Source organism: Callospermophilus lateralis, chromosome 2 (assembly GCF_048772815.1).
Source record: "Callospermophilus lateralis isolate mCalLat2 chromosome 2, mCalLat2.hap1, whole genome shotgun sequence".
In the NCBI taxonomy this organism is placed as follows: Eukaryota; Metazoa; Chordata; class Mammalia; order Rodentia; family Sciuridae; genus Callospermophilus; species Callospermophilus lateralis.
Window position 1 is genome coordinate 159,157,849 of NC_135306.1, and position 17,865 is coordinate 159,175,713.

Genomic DNA, 17,865 nt, shown 5'->3' on the forward strand with positions numbered 1-17,865 from the left:
CGCCCCGCCCCGCCCCCGAGCCTCGCGCACTCGCGCTGGCCCAGTAACCACGAGACAAGTCAGAGGCCCGTCCCGCCCCATCCAGTGCCCCGCCCCGCCTCGTGCCTGCAGGAAGCATGCGCAGTAGCGTTGCCGAGTCACCCGGCTGCGGTTCACGTACTGACATCTAAGACGTAGCTTTAATTATCCGGAAGTGCGGTCCCAAGGACTTCAAACTCATTGTCCTGGCCTTCCGGAAGTACCTGTGAGCGATTACTTGGCGTTCTGTGGGTGAATATTCAGTCAGTTCTCTTGTAAACCAGTTTTTACAAGTTGCTATTGAATTTGGAGGGGTTATAGAATGTTTGGCCTGAAGACGGTGGAAACCATGAAACTGAGCCAAATCTACCCAAATTTTAAGAAACTAAGACTCAGGAAGAAGTACAACCTATGAGGGTCACCGGGTGGCTAAATGCCTTTAGAATTCAGGTTTTCTTTTTCACAAGCAAATGCCTTGTCATCTCCCTGTCATTCCTCACTGGTAAACCCTGGTCAATTCATTACACTTAGCTTTTCTTTTTACTGAGCCCACACAGGGCTTTTTGACAGATATGACTGGTCACACTTTACAGAGCAATTATTCAGGTCACTCTCGTTGGTGAGTGTATTGGAATTCCCTCTTTAAAAAAAAAAAAAAAAAAAAATTTTTTTTTTTGCTTTAGATTTGTTTTGGTTGCTGGGGAACCTAATTCAAAGCCTTGTGCCTGCAGAGCATGTGCTCTACCTACCATTGTCCAATATCTTGGCACCTTAAAAAAGTTTAACTGATATATAAAAACGTAAAAATTGTACATACTAATGGAAAATTCCCTCTGGAAAGCAATTTAGCAGCATATATGACATATTCTGATTATTCAGTATTATACTTCTAGGAAACTATACCGTACACAAGTTGTTCCTAATTACATTTTTTTTTTAGTATAATGGTGAAAAAGTAGAAACACTGAAAATTCAATCCTAAAGAAAAAAAACAATGGTTAAGTAAATTGTGGGAGACCCATTCAATGGAAATGTATTGCTGTTTTCAGCGTTGGGGATTTGAATCTAGGGCCTTATGCATGCTAAGAACATGTTCTATCACAGAGCTATACCCCAGCCCAAAATGGAACTGTTTTACATGCATATCTTTTGCATTCTTCTGTTAAGGCCCTCAGTGACCACTATAAGAGTTGTCTCCCTATTTTATTTTGTTCATAATCTTTATTATTGTGTCCTGCTACATCTAAAATGTAAACTATTCAGGCCCCTGAATGATGGATGGGACATACCCTTATGACCCCAAGAAAGAGTGCCAACACTTAAGTGAGCATTCAATAAGTTTGTTGATTTTTTTTTTTTTTTTTTGCAGTGGTGAGATTTGAACCTAGAACCTCCCATATGCTATGCATCCACTGAGGTACATCCCCATCTCTTGAATAAATTTTTGACCATAGAAAATCATGTCTGTGAAAATCTAATAATGTAGATGATGCCAATGCAAAAACATTTCAAGAGATAACTAAAAAACAGAACAGTGCTGGGAATGGTGATCCTAGTGACACAGGAGGCTGAAGCAGGAAGATCAAAAGTTTGAGGCTAGCCTCAGCAACTTAGCCAGGTCCTAAGCAACTAAATGAGACCCTGTCCCAAAATATAAAATGAAAAGGGCTGGGGATGTGACTCAGTGGTTGAGTCCCCCTGGGTTCAATTTTAAAAAAGATTATATAAGTTACATAAGTTAATAAACATGTAATTTACTGTAAAATGGATCCTCCTGAGCCAGACACAAACTGTTTTTAAAAATTTGGTATATTTTGCTATATAAAAAAATTTTAAAATGCCAGGCATGGTAGTGCATGCCTATAATTCCAGTTACCCAGGAGGCTGAGATAGGAGGGTTGCAAGTGCAAGGCCCTCCTGGGCAATTTATGCCCTGCCTCAACAGAAAAAGACAAAAGACTGGGGATATAACTCAGTGGAAGGGTGTCCCTGAGTTCAATCCCTAGTGTACACACACACACAGAAGGAATACCAGGAGAAGGACAAGAAGGAAGAAGAAGGTCATGTTTTGGCTCAGTTTTAGAGGTTTCAGTCCATAGTCAACTAACCCTGTTGCTTTGGGGAACAGTGGGATTGCATGGCAGAGAAAGCAGTTTGCCTCATAGAGGACATGAAGCAAAGAGACAAACAGCCAGTGACCCAGTATCCCTGTAAAGAGCACACCCCCAATGACCTAAGTTCTTTTCACTAAGTCCTGACTCCTAAAGGTTTTACCACCTCCCAACTGGGCCAAACCATCAACACGTGGGCAGGGAAATTTTTTTTAATATATATATATATATATATATATATATATATATATATATATTTTTATTTGTAGATGGACACAATACCTTTATTTTATTATTTTTTTAATGTGGTACTGAAGTTTGAACCCAGTGCCTCACACATGCTAGGCAAGTGCTCTACCACTGAGCTACAACTCCAGCCCTGAGGAACTTTTAAAATCCAATCTATAGAAGTATTAAAGCTTTAAATTTTTTTTTTAATATTTATTTTATTTTAGTTATCGGCGGACACAACATCTTTGTTTGTATGTGGTGCTGAGGATCGAACCCGGGCGGCATGCATGTCAGGCGAGCGCGCTACGGCTTGAGCCACATCCCCAGCCCCTAAAGCTTTAAATTTAACACATAAATCTATGAGCCAGGCATGGTGGTGCATGCCTGTAATCCCAGCAGTTGGGGAGGTTGAGGCAGGAGGATCGCAAGTACAAAGCCAGACTCAGAAAAAGCCAAGATGCTAAGCAACTCAGTGAGACCTTGTCTCTAAATAAAATATAAAATATGGCTGGGGATGTGGTTCAGTGGTCAAGTGCCCCTGAGTTCAATCCCTGGTAATGGTAAACAAACAAACAAACAAACAAACCTATGAAAATACTAGAAGATAAAATAGAAAAATATGGGTTTTTTTTATCTTGACATAAAAAGATCTTCTTTAGTATAACCTGTAGGGTAGTCTCTTAATTTACTGTATATGTAATAGAGAACATAGCACTTTAACACACACCTAAAAAGAAAATCTACTCCAGAAATAGAGTTTGCTGAATTGTTTGAAAAGAGAAACATTTGATAATTTCCTTTAGGCATTTCTGTTCTTCCTGCTTGTCAATTCCTCTCTTGTTCTCTTCCATATATATATATTATTTATTTATTTATTTGTTTGTTTGTTTGTTTGTTTGTACCAGGGATTGGACTCAGGGGCATTCCACCACTGAGCCACATCCCCACCCTATTTTGTATTTTATTAGAGATGGAATCTCACTGAGTTCCTCAGTGCCTCGCTGAATTGCTGAGGCTGGCTTTGAACTCTTCCTTCTTCTGCCTCCCGAGCTGCTGGGATTTCAGGTGTGAGCCACTGTGCCTGGCCTTTTCCTCCTAATATTAAGAAAAAAATATAATCCTTTATTTTATTTAGCTGTAGGTCAATAAAATACCTTTATTTTACCCATCTGTATGTGGTGCTGAGGGTTGAACCCAGTGCCTCACATGTGCCTTCATGGCAGAAAGGTTGTGGAATAGGAAAGCTGCTCAGCTCATAGCAGTCAGGAAGCAGAGTGTATAAGAGGAAGAGGTTGAGGATAAGAAATACCCTTCTAGGACATGCCCCCTAGTGACCTACTTCCTCCAACCATAGCAGGTCACAATTTCTAGCATCTCCAGTAGTAGATATTCAGGATTACTCCACTGCAGAGATCATGAGAGCCCTCATGATCCAATCACTTATCAAAGGCCTCTAAACATTGCTGCACTGGGAACCCTCAACACTTGACACTTTGGGAGACAGTATAGATCCAAATCATAACACATAGCAAAATATCTAATAAAAGTTGATGCACAAGCTCCTGGGTTTAATCCCCAGCAATGTAAATAATGATTAATAATAATAAGAAGAAGGAGGAGGAATAAGAAGTAGTAGTAGTTGAAAAACATTCTTGAGAATCTAAAATTAGTGTTAGTGGTTAGAGATGTAACTCAATGGGTAAAATACTTGCCTAGTATATGCAAGGCCCTGAGTTTGATTCCTAACACTGGAAATGAATTAGCAAAGTTAATATTAGAATAAAGAACTCATTTGTTAACATATGCTATATAGAAAGAAAAATTAAGCCAATTGTGGTGACACACACTTGTAATCTCAGTGGCTTATAAGGCTAAGGCAGGAGGATCACAAGTTCGAAGTCAACCTAGCAACTTAGCAAGACCCTGTCTCAAAATAAGAAGGGCTGGGGATGTAGCTCAATGGTAGAGTGCCCCTGGGTTTGATCCCCAGTACTGTGAACAAACATAATAAGCCAATATGAGGTTTTTATGGCTTCTGGCCATGACAAAGCAATGTTCTATCACTGCAGACAATTAAAAACCTGGTCAAAATATCTGAAACAGCTGTCTTCAGATAATGAATTAAAATATCCAGTCAAGGAATGATCCTTGAGAGAAGAGAAACAAGGTTAGTCTGACGCTCACCTTCACTTTCTGTCTGGGGGCACTTTCTGGAGCAGAACACAAAGAAGAATTGACCAAAGGGAACACAGTGCTATTACTGAAACAAGAAAAAAAAGATATTATAGACCAAGACAACAAGTATGGCTGGAATTCACAGTGCAGAATCCTAAAGAAGAAACATCTTTAAAAAGCAGGGTGGTAGGGGTGGGTCTTCTTGGATATTTGGTTAAAAATATTCACAATCCAGGTAAAATTACATGAAGTAGAGCAGTAAATGAATGCAGAGAACAACAAGCCCAGTATTGGAAAGCTGTGAGCTGAATGAAGATTCCAGAGCTGGCATTATGGGTAGAAGACATTCAAACTCTAATCAGCCAGAGTGTCTCCTAAGAGCTCCCATGTTAATGCAGGGATATTCAGAGGTGATTAGATTATGAGAGATGTGACCTAATCAGTTCATCCTAGTATGTCTAAACTAACTGGATGGTATCTATAGGCAGATGGGGCATGGCTAGAGGAGGAGAGTAACTGGAGTTATGCCCCAGAAAGGTTTATCTTCCCTGTGGCCCCTGCTTCCTGACCACCATGAAAAATTGGAACATGACTACTCCTCCACACCCTTCCACCCTGATGTCCTTCCTCGTTTTGGGCCCAAAGCAATGGAGTTGGCCAACATGGACTGAACCTCTGAAACTATGAGCGAAAATATGCTTTTCCTTCCTTAAGTTGTTTTCAATTATTTTGGTCACAGTGACAAATATCTAACACATTGGCTCACAAGGAAAGCAGTTTGCTCCACCATATGGTCCTGTGGATGTGATGCCTTTGCCAGAAGCCCAAAGTAAGGGGGCCACTAGATCTTGATTGGAACCTCCAGAACTGTGAGCTAAAATAAACCCTTCTTTCTATAAATGAATTATTTCAGTTATTTCATTATAGTAATGGGAAGCTACCATTAACTTCCCATTATTAACTACCAGGGCTTTCAGTACTCAGCATGTAGTCATATTTGTGGCTGATTTATTATTATTTTCCAATAACACAAACCAAAATCAGCAAAGGGAAAGACACAAACTAAAGTTCAGAGGAAACTAGGCTTGATCTTCCAAGAATTCTAGTGAAATCATATAGGACATGCTTCATTACTCTTGCAAAAAGTTGCAATTACATAAATGTCTACTGAGAAGCTCATTAAACTTCATACCCAAGTTTTTTTTAATATTTATTTTTTAGTTATAGGTGGATACAATATTTTATTTTTATGTGGTATTGAGGATCGAACCCAGTGCTTCTCCCATACTAGACAAGTACTCTACCTCTGAGCCAGAATCAGCCCCATACCCAAGTTTTTTATTGGGGGCTGATCATATAGGCCCTCTCAGGTAGCATGTACTAAAATTCCAGACTTCCACAAGGAAAGCAGTTCTTTAGTATAAGCCATATTTTTTATACACAATTTGGTCACACTGAGCCACTCTTACCAGTATGGGGATGGTTGGAACACCTTCTGAAATCCAAAATCCAAGTTCGTAGATGCCAGCCAAGGTTCTTTGAAAGCAGATCTTTCTTTATTGTTTTAGTTTTAGATGGATCAGTAACTTTATTATTTATTTTTATGCAGTGCTGAGGATCAAACCCAAACCCAGTGCCTCACACATGCTAGGGGAGCACTGTACCACTGCACAACCCCAGCCCTGAAAGTAGATCTTTCTTTCTTTTTTTTTTTTTTTAATATTTTATTTTTTAGTTTTCGGCGAACACAACATCTTTGTTTTTGTATGTGGTGCTGAAGATCGAACCCGGGCCACACGCATGCCGGGCGAGCGCGCTACCGCTTGAGCCACATCCCCAGCCTGAAAGTAGATCTTTCTATGGATAACAGACTCGGGCCTGCCACATTAATTCTTTTTTTTTTTTTTTTTTGTACACTAGCTGACAAGAGGAAGTCCAGCTCAAAGCAGATTTCTAAACAAACCAAGAAAAGATGAGAAGAGTGTCCATACGGAGCAATGATGGCACTAACCTGGTACAAGAAAACAGACAAAACTAGATGAAAAATACATCTACATAGGGCAACCTGTGCAAGGTGTTCAAGTGGGAAAAGGTATCTGTGCAGGAGAGAAAAGATGAAGCAATAAGGGATTGGTTACAAACTTGCAGATGGATTAAAAAATAAGTAACAATATTAAGAATAATGGGAACCTGGAATTTTCTTATCATTAAAGAATTAGAAACTGAAAAGGGAGAAAAGTAAAATGAAACCTATAATGTTGGATTGAAATTGGAGAGATAGCCAGGCGTGGTGGCACACATTTATAATCTCAGCAACTAAGGAGGCTGAGGCAGGAGGAGGGCAAGTTTGAGGCCAGTGTTGGCAGCTTAGCGAGAACCTATCTCAAAATAAAAGTGAAAATGGGCTGGGGGTGTAACTCAGTGGTTCAGCACCACTGGGTTCAATCTGCAGTACCATTAAAAACAACAACAACATATAATTCAGAATGTAAGAGCCTGGAGTTTAGTTCAAGCTCTATCCAATAAATCTCTGATCCCAAGAATAAAGCGTTTAATTATTCAGGTTTTTTTGTTTGTTTGTTTGTTTTGGTGGTGAGGCATTGTACTGGGGATTGAACTCAGGGTCTTGTGCATGTGAGGTACTCACTCTAACAATTGAGATCTAGCAGCATCCCCACTATTCAGGTTCTTATTACTTTATTTTTGTTGAACATAAGATTTTTTGGTGAGGAAGTATAGCAGGGATTAAACCCAGAGGTGCTTTAACACTGAGCTACATTCCCAGCCCTATTTATTTATTTAGTGGTACTAGGGATTGAACTCAGGGACTTGTGCATGAGAGGCAAGCGCTCTACCAACTGAGCTATACGCCCAACCCCATTATTTTTTATTTTGAGACAGGATCTTTCTCGATTGTTTAGGGCCTCACTAAATTGCTAAGGCTGGCTTCAAACTTGCGATCCTCCTGTCTCAGCCTGTGGAATTCTTGGGATTACAGGCATGAGCCACCACACTCAGCTGAAGGTAAGATTTTTATATGAGGCATATGCAAGACAAACATAGATTGAACAAAGTTCCTTGTACACTGAAAGCAAAAGAAATTAAGAATATGATTTTGGATGGGTGAATGGATGGATGAATATAAGTGTGAGTGAATATGTAAACAGCCCTAGGGATAGTGAGATTTAAGAACAATGATCATACTTAATGTCAAAGACTTGGTTTCTAAATAATAATCTCTACTGAAAAGAAAGGACTTGCAGAAAAGGCTGATTACAGGACTGGTATATGAGGAAATTCAAGATAAAATTGGAACATTTTGTGCAAGAAACAGGGAAGTGCTCAAAGAATAAGACAAAACAAAAGGACTCCAGAGCCAGATGGAAGAGGCTTCAGTGGCCAAATAGGGTACAATTTGGGCTGTAAAAATTAAAAGATTCTAATTGATTGAGTAAAATATGAAATCATGAATTTGAATTAACTCAAGATAGGTCAAAGGCCTAAATGTCAGACCTAAAAATATGAAATTCTTAGGAGATAACTGTAAGATGGCCTTATGGCTGAGCCTAAGAAACTCCACTTTAAGAAGTCCAGTTTGAAACCTAAAGTCTGATCAGGCTCATCAGGTGTGGCCCTCAGGCACAAACAAGTCACTTCCCCTACCCTGGTAAACTCAGAGTGAAGCCTGTGGCAGGCTGTCTTCACCTGATAAAAGGGAAAGGTGCCTGATAAAAGAGAAAGTTGAAAAGATCAGGGTGGGGACCACCAGACCAGATGTTTTAACCCCAGGGTAAATGATGTCACTGAGAAATCCATTGGTAGCTAATAAGGATTGAAAGAGGGGTCAAAAGCCCCAAAATTTAATATAAATAATAGAGCAAATGAACAGACATTCAACCAGCCGACACTGATCCACACAAGCCTGAGAGTCTGATGAGGACCTGGACTGACATCCCAACCATTCTCATCTGTTTGAACCTGTGTTATTCTCACCACTCTCTAACTCTACAGCCACATATTGACCCTGGTGAGAGCCACAACTTCTCTCTAGGACCACCTCCTCAGCCTGCCATCAGCTCCACCCCAGGAGAAGGCTGCCTTGGTTCCGGACCTGGTCACAGTGTTCTGAATGAGTGTGCATCTGCTGGACTTAAAGCTTAAGGCTTGAGACTTTTGATCTGACACTTGAACTTAGCATACAGAGGGAATGTCTGTCATTACCTGTCATGGTTAAATGTGTGTGTGTAGTGCTTAGAATTAATCTAGAATTGTTTGCTGTGAATTGTCTATTGCAGTGCCTAGCATTAAGGATTGTTGTTTTCTTGATTAAGAACCTATAGAGTGAAATTGTATTGAGTGATTTGAGTGAATAAAGCATTGAAAAGGGCAGAAGCATGTGGACATTCTTTATTTCTTCCTCTGAACTGCATAAGTCACACCTTTTGCCCATAGTGACAATAACATAGAGGAAAATCTTTATAAAATTGCTTTAGCGGGACTGGGACTCTGGCTCAGTGGTAGAATACTCTCCTAGCATGTGTGAGGCACTGTGTTTGAGCCTCAGCACCACATAAAAGATAAATAAATAAAGGTACTGTCTACAACTAAAATATAAAGATTTTTAAAATATTTTCAGTTACAGATGGACACAATACATTTGTTTTATTTGTTTCTTATGTGGTGCTGAGGATCGAACCAGTGCCTCACATGTGCTAGGCAAGTGCTATACCACTGAGCCACAACCCCAGCTCCAAGATATTTTTTAAAAATATTGGATTTAGCAATGATTTCTTGGATGTGACAACATAGCTCAGGCGATAAGGCCCCCTCCCCGCCAAAAAAAGAAAAAGAAAACAAAAAAATTGGACTTCTTCAAAATTAAACTTTTAAACTTCAAATGACACTGTCAAGAGAATGAAAAGACAATTTACAGAATGAGAGAAAATATTTGCAGACCATTTGATAAGAAAATACAGAATAGATTTTTAAAAACTTATAATTCAACAATGAAAAGAAACATACCCCAATTTTACAAGAGGAAAAGGATTTGGATAGCTATTCAAGAAAAAAGCACAAATAAAATTAAGCACATGACAAATTCTCAACATCATTGTCTTAAGGGAAATATAAATCAAAACCAAATGAGTGATCTAGAGCACTTGCAGAGCATGAACAAGGCCCTAGGTTTCCTCTCCAGCATAACATTGCAAAAGAAAAGAAAGAAAGAAAAGCAAAAAAGAAAAGAAAAATTTAAGGGGGCTGGGGATATGGCTCAATAGTAAAGTGCTTGTCTAGCATGTGTGAGGCCCTGCCTGAGTTCAATCCCCATAACCCGCCCCCCAAAAAGAAAAAAAGCTCTCTCTGATTTCCAACATATGAGGACTCAGCAAGAAAGTGGCCATCTGCAAATCTAAAAGAGGGCCCTTGTGGGAGACCAACCTGGAATGTGACTGAGTTAACTCCCCTGCTAGGCGATGTGGCACCTGTGCTGCTAGACTGCCTGGCTCTTTTAGGGTTCCAGTGACTGTCTTCGTTCCAGGTAGGGCATGTATTGCTACAGCCCCATGGGTGGAGCTATGCTCACCTGTTCTTTTGTAATATAACCCTTTGCCCTGTTTAGGATAGAATGTTCCATGGAAGTGTCTTGAGTGTGTCCCCCTTTCTTACTGTGCCCTTGGGTGTGGCCTACCTAGATGTCAGTCAACCTGCTGACAGTGGACATCAGGAAGATAGATTCAGCCCCCTGAAACATGACCACCTTGCCTCATTTGAATAGCTTCTCCTCAATAAAAGGGGTCAGCGTGTACTCTCTCTCTTTTCCTGCAGACCCTTAAGGTCAGAGGAGCCATCACAGCGATCCCAAAGAAAAAGGTATTTATGTCTCTTGTGTGGTTATTTCGTGCAACCCAATTATCCCAGTTTACCTGGAGTGACCCCAGAGCCTTTTAGTCGCAAGAACAGAAACCTGGCAGGCCCTCACCAGAACCCTCTCATGCCAGCACCCTGATCTCAGCCTCCAGAACTGCCATGAACAAGTCCTAGGATTCTACTCCATGTCACCTCCCAAGACTGCTCGCTGCCCCTCCTGTTTCCTTCTAATGCCCAAGGCTCTTGCCTGGAGGACCACAGTGGCATCCCCCTGCCTCAAGTTATCTTTCCCATGCAACATGAACTGCTGTCAAATTCTTGATATGTAACACATTTTGGGCTTCAACCTTGAAATAAAGAACTTGTATAACTTGTATAAGTTATCCCACCCCAGATATTTTAGACCTCCAACTTCAAATTTCTAGGCTTTCTTGAAGGCACATGACCCAGAGGTCAGGCCTATGGTGACGAATGACCGTGGTGGCAACAGAGCTCCCCAACACATCAGCAGTAGCCAGGTTGAGACGTGTGTAATGTTGGTGTGCAGCAGAGTGAGCTGCTGGCATTTGGCATTCAACCACTGCTCTGTAGCATTTCAGGGGGCTGCACTTGGAAGCTTAATTTCAAGTCTGGGTTTCTCCAGTTCTTCCAGTTTGTGAGTGACATATCCTTGACTAAACAAATCCCTTTTCTGCTTACAGAACAACAAATGAGAGGGCTGGGGTTGTAGCTGAGTAATAGAGCATTTGCCTGGCACATGTGAGGCACTGGATTCCCCTCAGCACCACATAAAAATAAATAAATAAATAAATAAAGTTTTTAAAAAATTAGATGTCATTTCATACCCTCTGGGATAGTTGAAATTGAAAAAATGGACAAAACATATTCTGGCAAAGAGACAGTGAAATTGTAAACTCACATTTGCTGATAAGATTTTTTGTTTGTTTGTTTTAATTACTGGGGATTGAACCCAATGGCACTTAACCTCTGCTGTTTATTAATTAATTAAATTAATTTTTGAGACAAGGTCTCAAGAGAGTCTCACTAAGTTGCTAAGGCTGGCTTTGAACTTGTGATCCTCCTGCCTCAGCCTCCCGAGTCACTGGGATTACAGGCTTGCATCAACATACCTGGCTGCTGGTGATGTAGCTGCTTTTAAAACGGTGTATCTGCTTTTAAAAACTGTGGTAGTTCCTCAAGAGATTAACCCTAGGATTACCATATGGCCCAGTAGTTTGATTTCCATGATAAACCCAAGAGAAATAAACACATTTCTATACAAATATTTGCACACTGATCATCAGCATTATTCATAATAGCAAAAAAGTGAAAACAACCAAGTTGTCCGTGAACTGATGAATGGATAAAAAATGTGGTATGTTTACATAATGGAATATTATTCAGCCATAAACTTGAATAAATATCGATAGATGCTACAACAAGGATGAACCTCAAAAACAGCATACTAAGTAAAGGAAGTTAGAATCAAAAGTTGACAAATTACAATTCCATCAAGATGAGTTGTCTAGAATAAGAAATCTACAAGAATGTTAGTTACCCATTGCCAGAGGTTGAATGATGGGGTGAATGGAAAATGATTAATGGTTACAGAGATTCATTTTGGGGGTGATGAAAATAATCTTGAATTGGATAGTGGTGATGGTAGCACAATTTTGTTAATATACTGAAAAATCAACTGAATTATTTTACATTTAAATATTGTGAATGTTTTAAATTTCAATAAAAATAAAAGATGCATTCCTTAAAAGACAAAAGTACTAAAACTAACAAAGGATAAATATTCTAAGTAAACCTGTGTCTACTGAAGAAATTGTATTTTACTTTAAAATGACTTTCCACAAAAAAGTTACATGACCCAAATGGCTTCACTGGTGAATTCTCTGATTTTATTTACAGGGTTATAATTTGGTCTTAAAGGATATGCTTAGTATGTTAGAGGCCCTGGTTTCAATTCCTACCACCAAATATATATGTGTATTTGTGTGTGTATGTGTGTGTATTTTTTTAAATATTTATTTTTTAGTTTTCAGAGGACACAACATCTTTGTTTGTAAGTGGTGCTGAGGATCGAACCCAGGCAAGCGCGTTACTGCTTGAGCCACATCCCCAGCCCCTGTATTTATTTATTTATTTATTTTAACTATGAACTATCACAGAAAGTAAAAGAGGAGGGAGTATTTTCATCTAATTTTGAGTCCAGCATTGCCCTGATTTTAAGGCTAAATGAAAATAAAGACACTATAAGAAAAAAAATATATATGTACCCATTGTACCCATATCTCTTACAAATACAAAACATTTTAACTACACATTAGCATATCAAATACATTGCACATATAATATACACTCTGGCCAAGTTGTATTTAACTAAAGAATAAAAATTTTGTTCAATCTTAGTAAAAAAAAAAAAAAAAAAAGTCCAGTTTAATATTCCTGGATGGGAAATTCTTTTCAACAAATGATGCTGGAAGAACTGGATATCCAAAAATAATCTCAATCCTTACCTTACATCATTAGCAAAAAATTAATTTGAGATAGATCATAGCTCTAAATGTAATTGTTAAAAACAATAATTCATCTAAAGGAAAACATCCTTTCGATCTAGGGATAGAAAGACCTAGAACACTGAACATGAAAGGAAAAAAGAAAAATGGTTTCTCGGGGAGTCAGAGAGGGAGGATGTTGTCCTAAAAATAGATCAGAATGTGGTGACCCAAGTTAGGAATTTAGAACTAGTTTTTAAGTCTTCTGTGTTCCAGCAGCTGTCAGACAAGGCAGACCAGAAGCCAGTGGGATCAGATCCCTGGAAACCAACTGGTGAAATTGCACAGAAGTAGGCTATTGATGCATGGTAGGCAGTGTTGGCACCTTCAAATACTGGCACAGCAGTGAGTTCTGTCCCCATACTGCAAGGGGAAAGGCCTGGACTCTAGTCAATGGCAACCATCCAGGCCAGATTCTCTGGATTGACATCACTTTTGTGCCAAAAGAATGCAGACAGCTTTGACTGCCTTTTCATTTGTGCTGGGTGGAGAGAGGATTAGAGAAGAGTCCAAATTTTAAGGCTTTGAGGCTTGGCCCTCTGGACTATTTCTCTGTGTCCTGCTATCTGCCCAGGCCAGCAAAAAGTCTTGATCTCTTAAGAGTCAGATTATCAGAACCAAGAATATGATAACCTTTTCAAAATAATAACTGCATTTAAAATTTTTTTTAAAACAGGATATGTCTTCAATCCTCATTATATTTTATGACATATTTTATGGATCTATTTGTTTATTGCTCCTTTCCAATCAGAATGTAAGCTCCATGAAGACAGAGAACATACTCTGCTTCATTCAATACTATCTTTTCAAACCTCAGAAGAGTGTCTGACATGAAAAATTACCAAAAAGATTTTGTGGAATTATTAAAAATATTATTGCCCAAAAAGTAAAGTTCAAAAAGTAAAAATTAAGAATCTCTATACATATCTCCATTTAGTCCTACTTCTTTTTTTTTTTTTTACATCTTTTTTTTTTATTGGTTATTCAAAACATTACAAAGATTGCAGAATCACATCGGTTTAGTCCTACTTCTTGAAGATAACCATTATAACATTTTTATGTATAATATCAAGCCAAGAACAATTTATCTTGTTTATTTCTATATATCTTAAGCAGAGCACAGTGCTTGGCATAGATAGAAGAAGTATTTGATAAACCTATTTTAAAAATTCACTGGATGAGTTATAAGTAGTGTTGGGGTTAGGGTGGAGTGGTGAAGTAGGCTTAAAAAAAAAAAGTCTAAAAAAAAAGGGGGGGCTGGGGATGTGGCTCAAGCAGTAGCGCGCTCACCTGGCATGTGTGCGGCCCGGGTTCCATCCTCAGCACCACATACAAACAAAGATGTGTCCGCCGAAAACTAAAAAATAAATATTAAAATTCTCTCTCTCTCTCTAAAAAAAATAAAATAAAATAAAAATAAAAAAATAAAAAGTCAGCAGCTGTACTCTATTTCTCCAAACAAGTTAGAGTAAGTTCCTTGGGTTAGGCATCCATTTATACATCTCAAGTACCCAGGAGCTTCCTGAATACTCTACCAGTTATCTATTGAGCACTAACACAATGGTCAACATAATGATGAAGAGGAATTTAATTCTCCAGCCCACTACAAAACTTCAGACTTCTTTGAATGAGACTTTTTGCCCTATTAAAATGGCCCAATGCCTTTCTACCAAGTCATGCTATTCTCAGGGTAGAATTCCCATCTCCAAGGGCTCTCTAAGACTCTTGACTGCTAGCTAAATAGCATGAGGAGACCATCCCACGGGACAACAGACATGGATACTCATGCTCATGCTCAGCATGCCCGGATGGGCTGCTACCCAGTTAGGACCTCTGAGAGACCATGATCTGTCAACATCTCTTTGTGAGAGTGTCTGAGGGGATTTGTCTGAGCGCCAGCCTCTCTGTGGAAAAGGCCAAGCCAGAATCGAGCGACTCAGTCAAACTGAAAATACAATATTAAAGCACTAAGCTGGAATGTGGCAATTTGCAGCTGTCACACCAAACTCTAAGTGAAATCACATTTTGCACAGATTTCCAAAAACATAATCATATGAAAACTATTTGTATTGCTTTAAAGCATGCTTCAAAGTCATTTACCACAAATAAGAAAGTTTAGGGCTGGGGGCTGTAGCTCAGAGGCAGAGAGCTCGCCTGGCACGCGTGGGGCACTGGATTGGATCCTCAGCACCACATAAAATAAAATAAAGTTATTGGGGGCTGGGGATGTGGCTCAAGCGGTAACGTGCTCGCCTGGCATGCATGCGGCCCAGGTTCAATCCTCAGCACCACATACAAAGATGTTGTGTCCGCCGAAAAACTAAAAAATAAATATTAAAAATTCTCTCTCTCTCTCAAATAAATAAATAAATAAAGTTATTGTATCCACCTATAATTAAAAAAAAAAGAAGAAAAGAAAGTCTATAGCAGGATCTTTGTTTAGAAGCATAAATATAGAAGGCAAAGTGGTTTTTTTTCTATTTTACTTCAGAAAACATTTAGTTATCAATAAATTTATGTACTGAGCATAGAAGAGTGACCTAGGGAGAATACTTCATAGTTAACAACTTTATTGAAGCAATAGATCTTCAAATCTAGTCTGGCGAGGTTATTTTCGTTCTTGGCGTTCAGTTGTCACAGTTGGTGGGCAGTAAGTGAGACAATATGCTGTGGAATCTGCTGGGTTTTCATCAGATTGCTCAAAGGACCATCAGCACTGTTTCACGCAGACATTTTGAAAATAAAGTTCCAGAGAAACAAAAGCTGTTTCAGGAAGATAATGGAATTCTGGTGCATCTAAAGGGTGGAATAGCTGATGCCTTGCTGTATAGAGCCACCATGGTTCTTACAGTTGGTGGAACAGCTTATGCCATATATCAGTTGGCCATGGCTTCAATTCCCAAGAAGCAGGATTGACTTCAGTCATCTCAGCAATCGTTTGGTTCAGTTTAATTCAGCTCTCTATGGACCGGTACTCTGATAAATAACAGAGCTCTTCTTTGGGGATCATTATTTATTGACTTGTACTAACTGCCACCAATAAAGCAGTCTTTACCATGAAAAAAAAAAAAAAGATCTTCAAATCTACACATTTATATTCCATTTACTTTTCAAAACTATTTCATTAAACAAAGCATTTATTTAAGGATCTAAGGAAATAAGTTAAAAACATTTTCTATTATCCAGATTAAAGAGCCACAGCATGGGATGGGGACCTAGGTTGGTGGTAGTATGCTTGTGTAGCATGTGCAAGGTCTTGGGTTCTATGCCCACACTGTGGGGACTGGGAAGGGGGTTGTTTTCTTTCTTTCTTTCTTTCTTTCTTTCTTTCTTTCTTTCTTTCTTTCTTTCTTTCTTTCTTTCTTTCCTTCCTTCCTTCCTTCCTTCCTTCCTTCCTTCCTTCCTTCCTTCCTTCCTTTCTTTCTTTCTTTTTTTTTGGTACCAGGGATTGAACCCAGGGACACTTTACCAGTGAGCCACATCCACACCCACTCACACCCCCACCTTTTATTCTTTTTACTTTTGAGACTGAGTCTCGCTAAGTTTCTTAGCACCTCACTAAATTGCTGAGGCTGATCCTGAAATTGCCATCCTCCTGCCTCAGCCTCTGGAGCTGCTGGGAGGCATGCAGCACCATGCCCAGTTTGGGGGAGGGGGTAATTTCTAAGATTAGGATGAAGGGAGCAAGAAGTCTAGGGGCAAACCAGAGAGTGAGCACCTCTGTAAGTTTTATGCTATAGGCACCTCTCTCCCTTCACCCAGATCTGCTAGAAAAGCCAACTCCTCTGGCATTGCCATTCTAAGAGCTACCTTGTCCATTTTAGAAAATGTACTTTAAAGAGTTGCCATGTAGAGGCTGGGGTTACAGCTCAGCAGTAGAGCTCTTGCCTCGCACAAGTGAGGCACAGGATTTTATCCTTAGCACCACATAAAAATAAAGAAAATTAATAAAGTAAAGATATCATGTCCATCTTTTAAAAAAATCTTTAAAAAATTAGCCATGAATATGAAAGTATCACCCCACACATTACCTATTCATTATAAATAAGGAGATTCCTTTATAATGGAGAAAACTAGTAGATACCACCTTAACGAAGTTATCAAACTTATTACCAAAAATGAGATAGAGTGACATTTTATGAAACACTGCACTGAGTACACAAGAGCCCTAATCTAGTATTCCTGTCCCAAAATGCACAGCCTGAATCTAATCATGAGAAAAAAATTAACAAATGCAAATTAAGGGACTTTGTGCAAACTGACCCAGACTCTAATAAAATGTTTATGATCCTTTGCCAAAGACCAAAACCAGGGATTTGGGGTATAGCTCAGTAGTAGAAGGTGTGTTTGGCATGAACAACAGTCCAGGTTCAATCCCCAGCACTCCAACAAGAGAACGAGAGAAGAAAAAAAAAAAAAAAAAACAGGAAAGAAAGAAGAGAAAGGAAAAAGGCTAGAAATTTTTCTAAATTCAAGCATACTAAAGAAATGTAACAGCCAAGCACAGTGACACATGCCTGTGAATCCAATTTGGGAGGCTGAGGCAGGCAGATCATGGAATTCGAGGCCAGCCTCAGCAATTTAGCAAGCCCGTGTCTTTTTTTTTTTTTTTAATTTTTTTAAAAAATTTTTTTAAAGAGAGAGAGAATTTTAATATTTAATTTTTAGTTATCAGCGGACACAGTATCTTTGTTTGTTTGTGGTGCTGAGGATCAAACCCAGGCCACATGCATGCCAGCCGAGCGCACTACCGCTTGAGCCACATCCCCAGTCCGCAAGACCCTGTCTTAAAACAAAAATAAAAAAGGCCAGGGATGTAGCTCAACGACAGAGCACCCCCTGAGTTCCATCTCCAGTACCAGCCAGGTGTGGTGGTACAGGCCTGTAATCATAGCAAC

General features: G+C 39.3%; 1 long non-coding RNA gene and 1 pseudogene across 1 annotated transcript; both read left to right on the forward strand.

Moving 5' to 3' along the window:
* Positions 1-158: 158 nt before the first annotated feature.
* Positions 159-8,918, forward strand: LOC143391501 (uncharacterized). The gene is made up of 4 exons (XR_013090280.2): positions 159-270; positions 6,456-6,627; positions 7,457-7,559; positions 8,547-8,918. It is a non-coding gene; the product is annotated as an uncharacterized LOC143391501 (long non-coding RNA).
* A 6,713-nt stretch (positions 8,919-15,631) lies between these two features.
* Positions 15,632-16,040, forward strand: LOC143391502 (cytochrome c oxidase subunit 7A2, mitochondrial pseudogene; annotated as a pseudogene).
* The last annotated feature ends 1,825 nt before the right edge of the window (positions 16,041-17,865 follow it).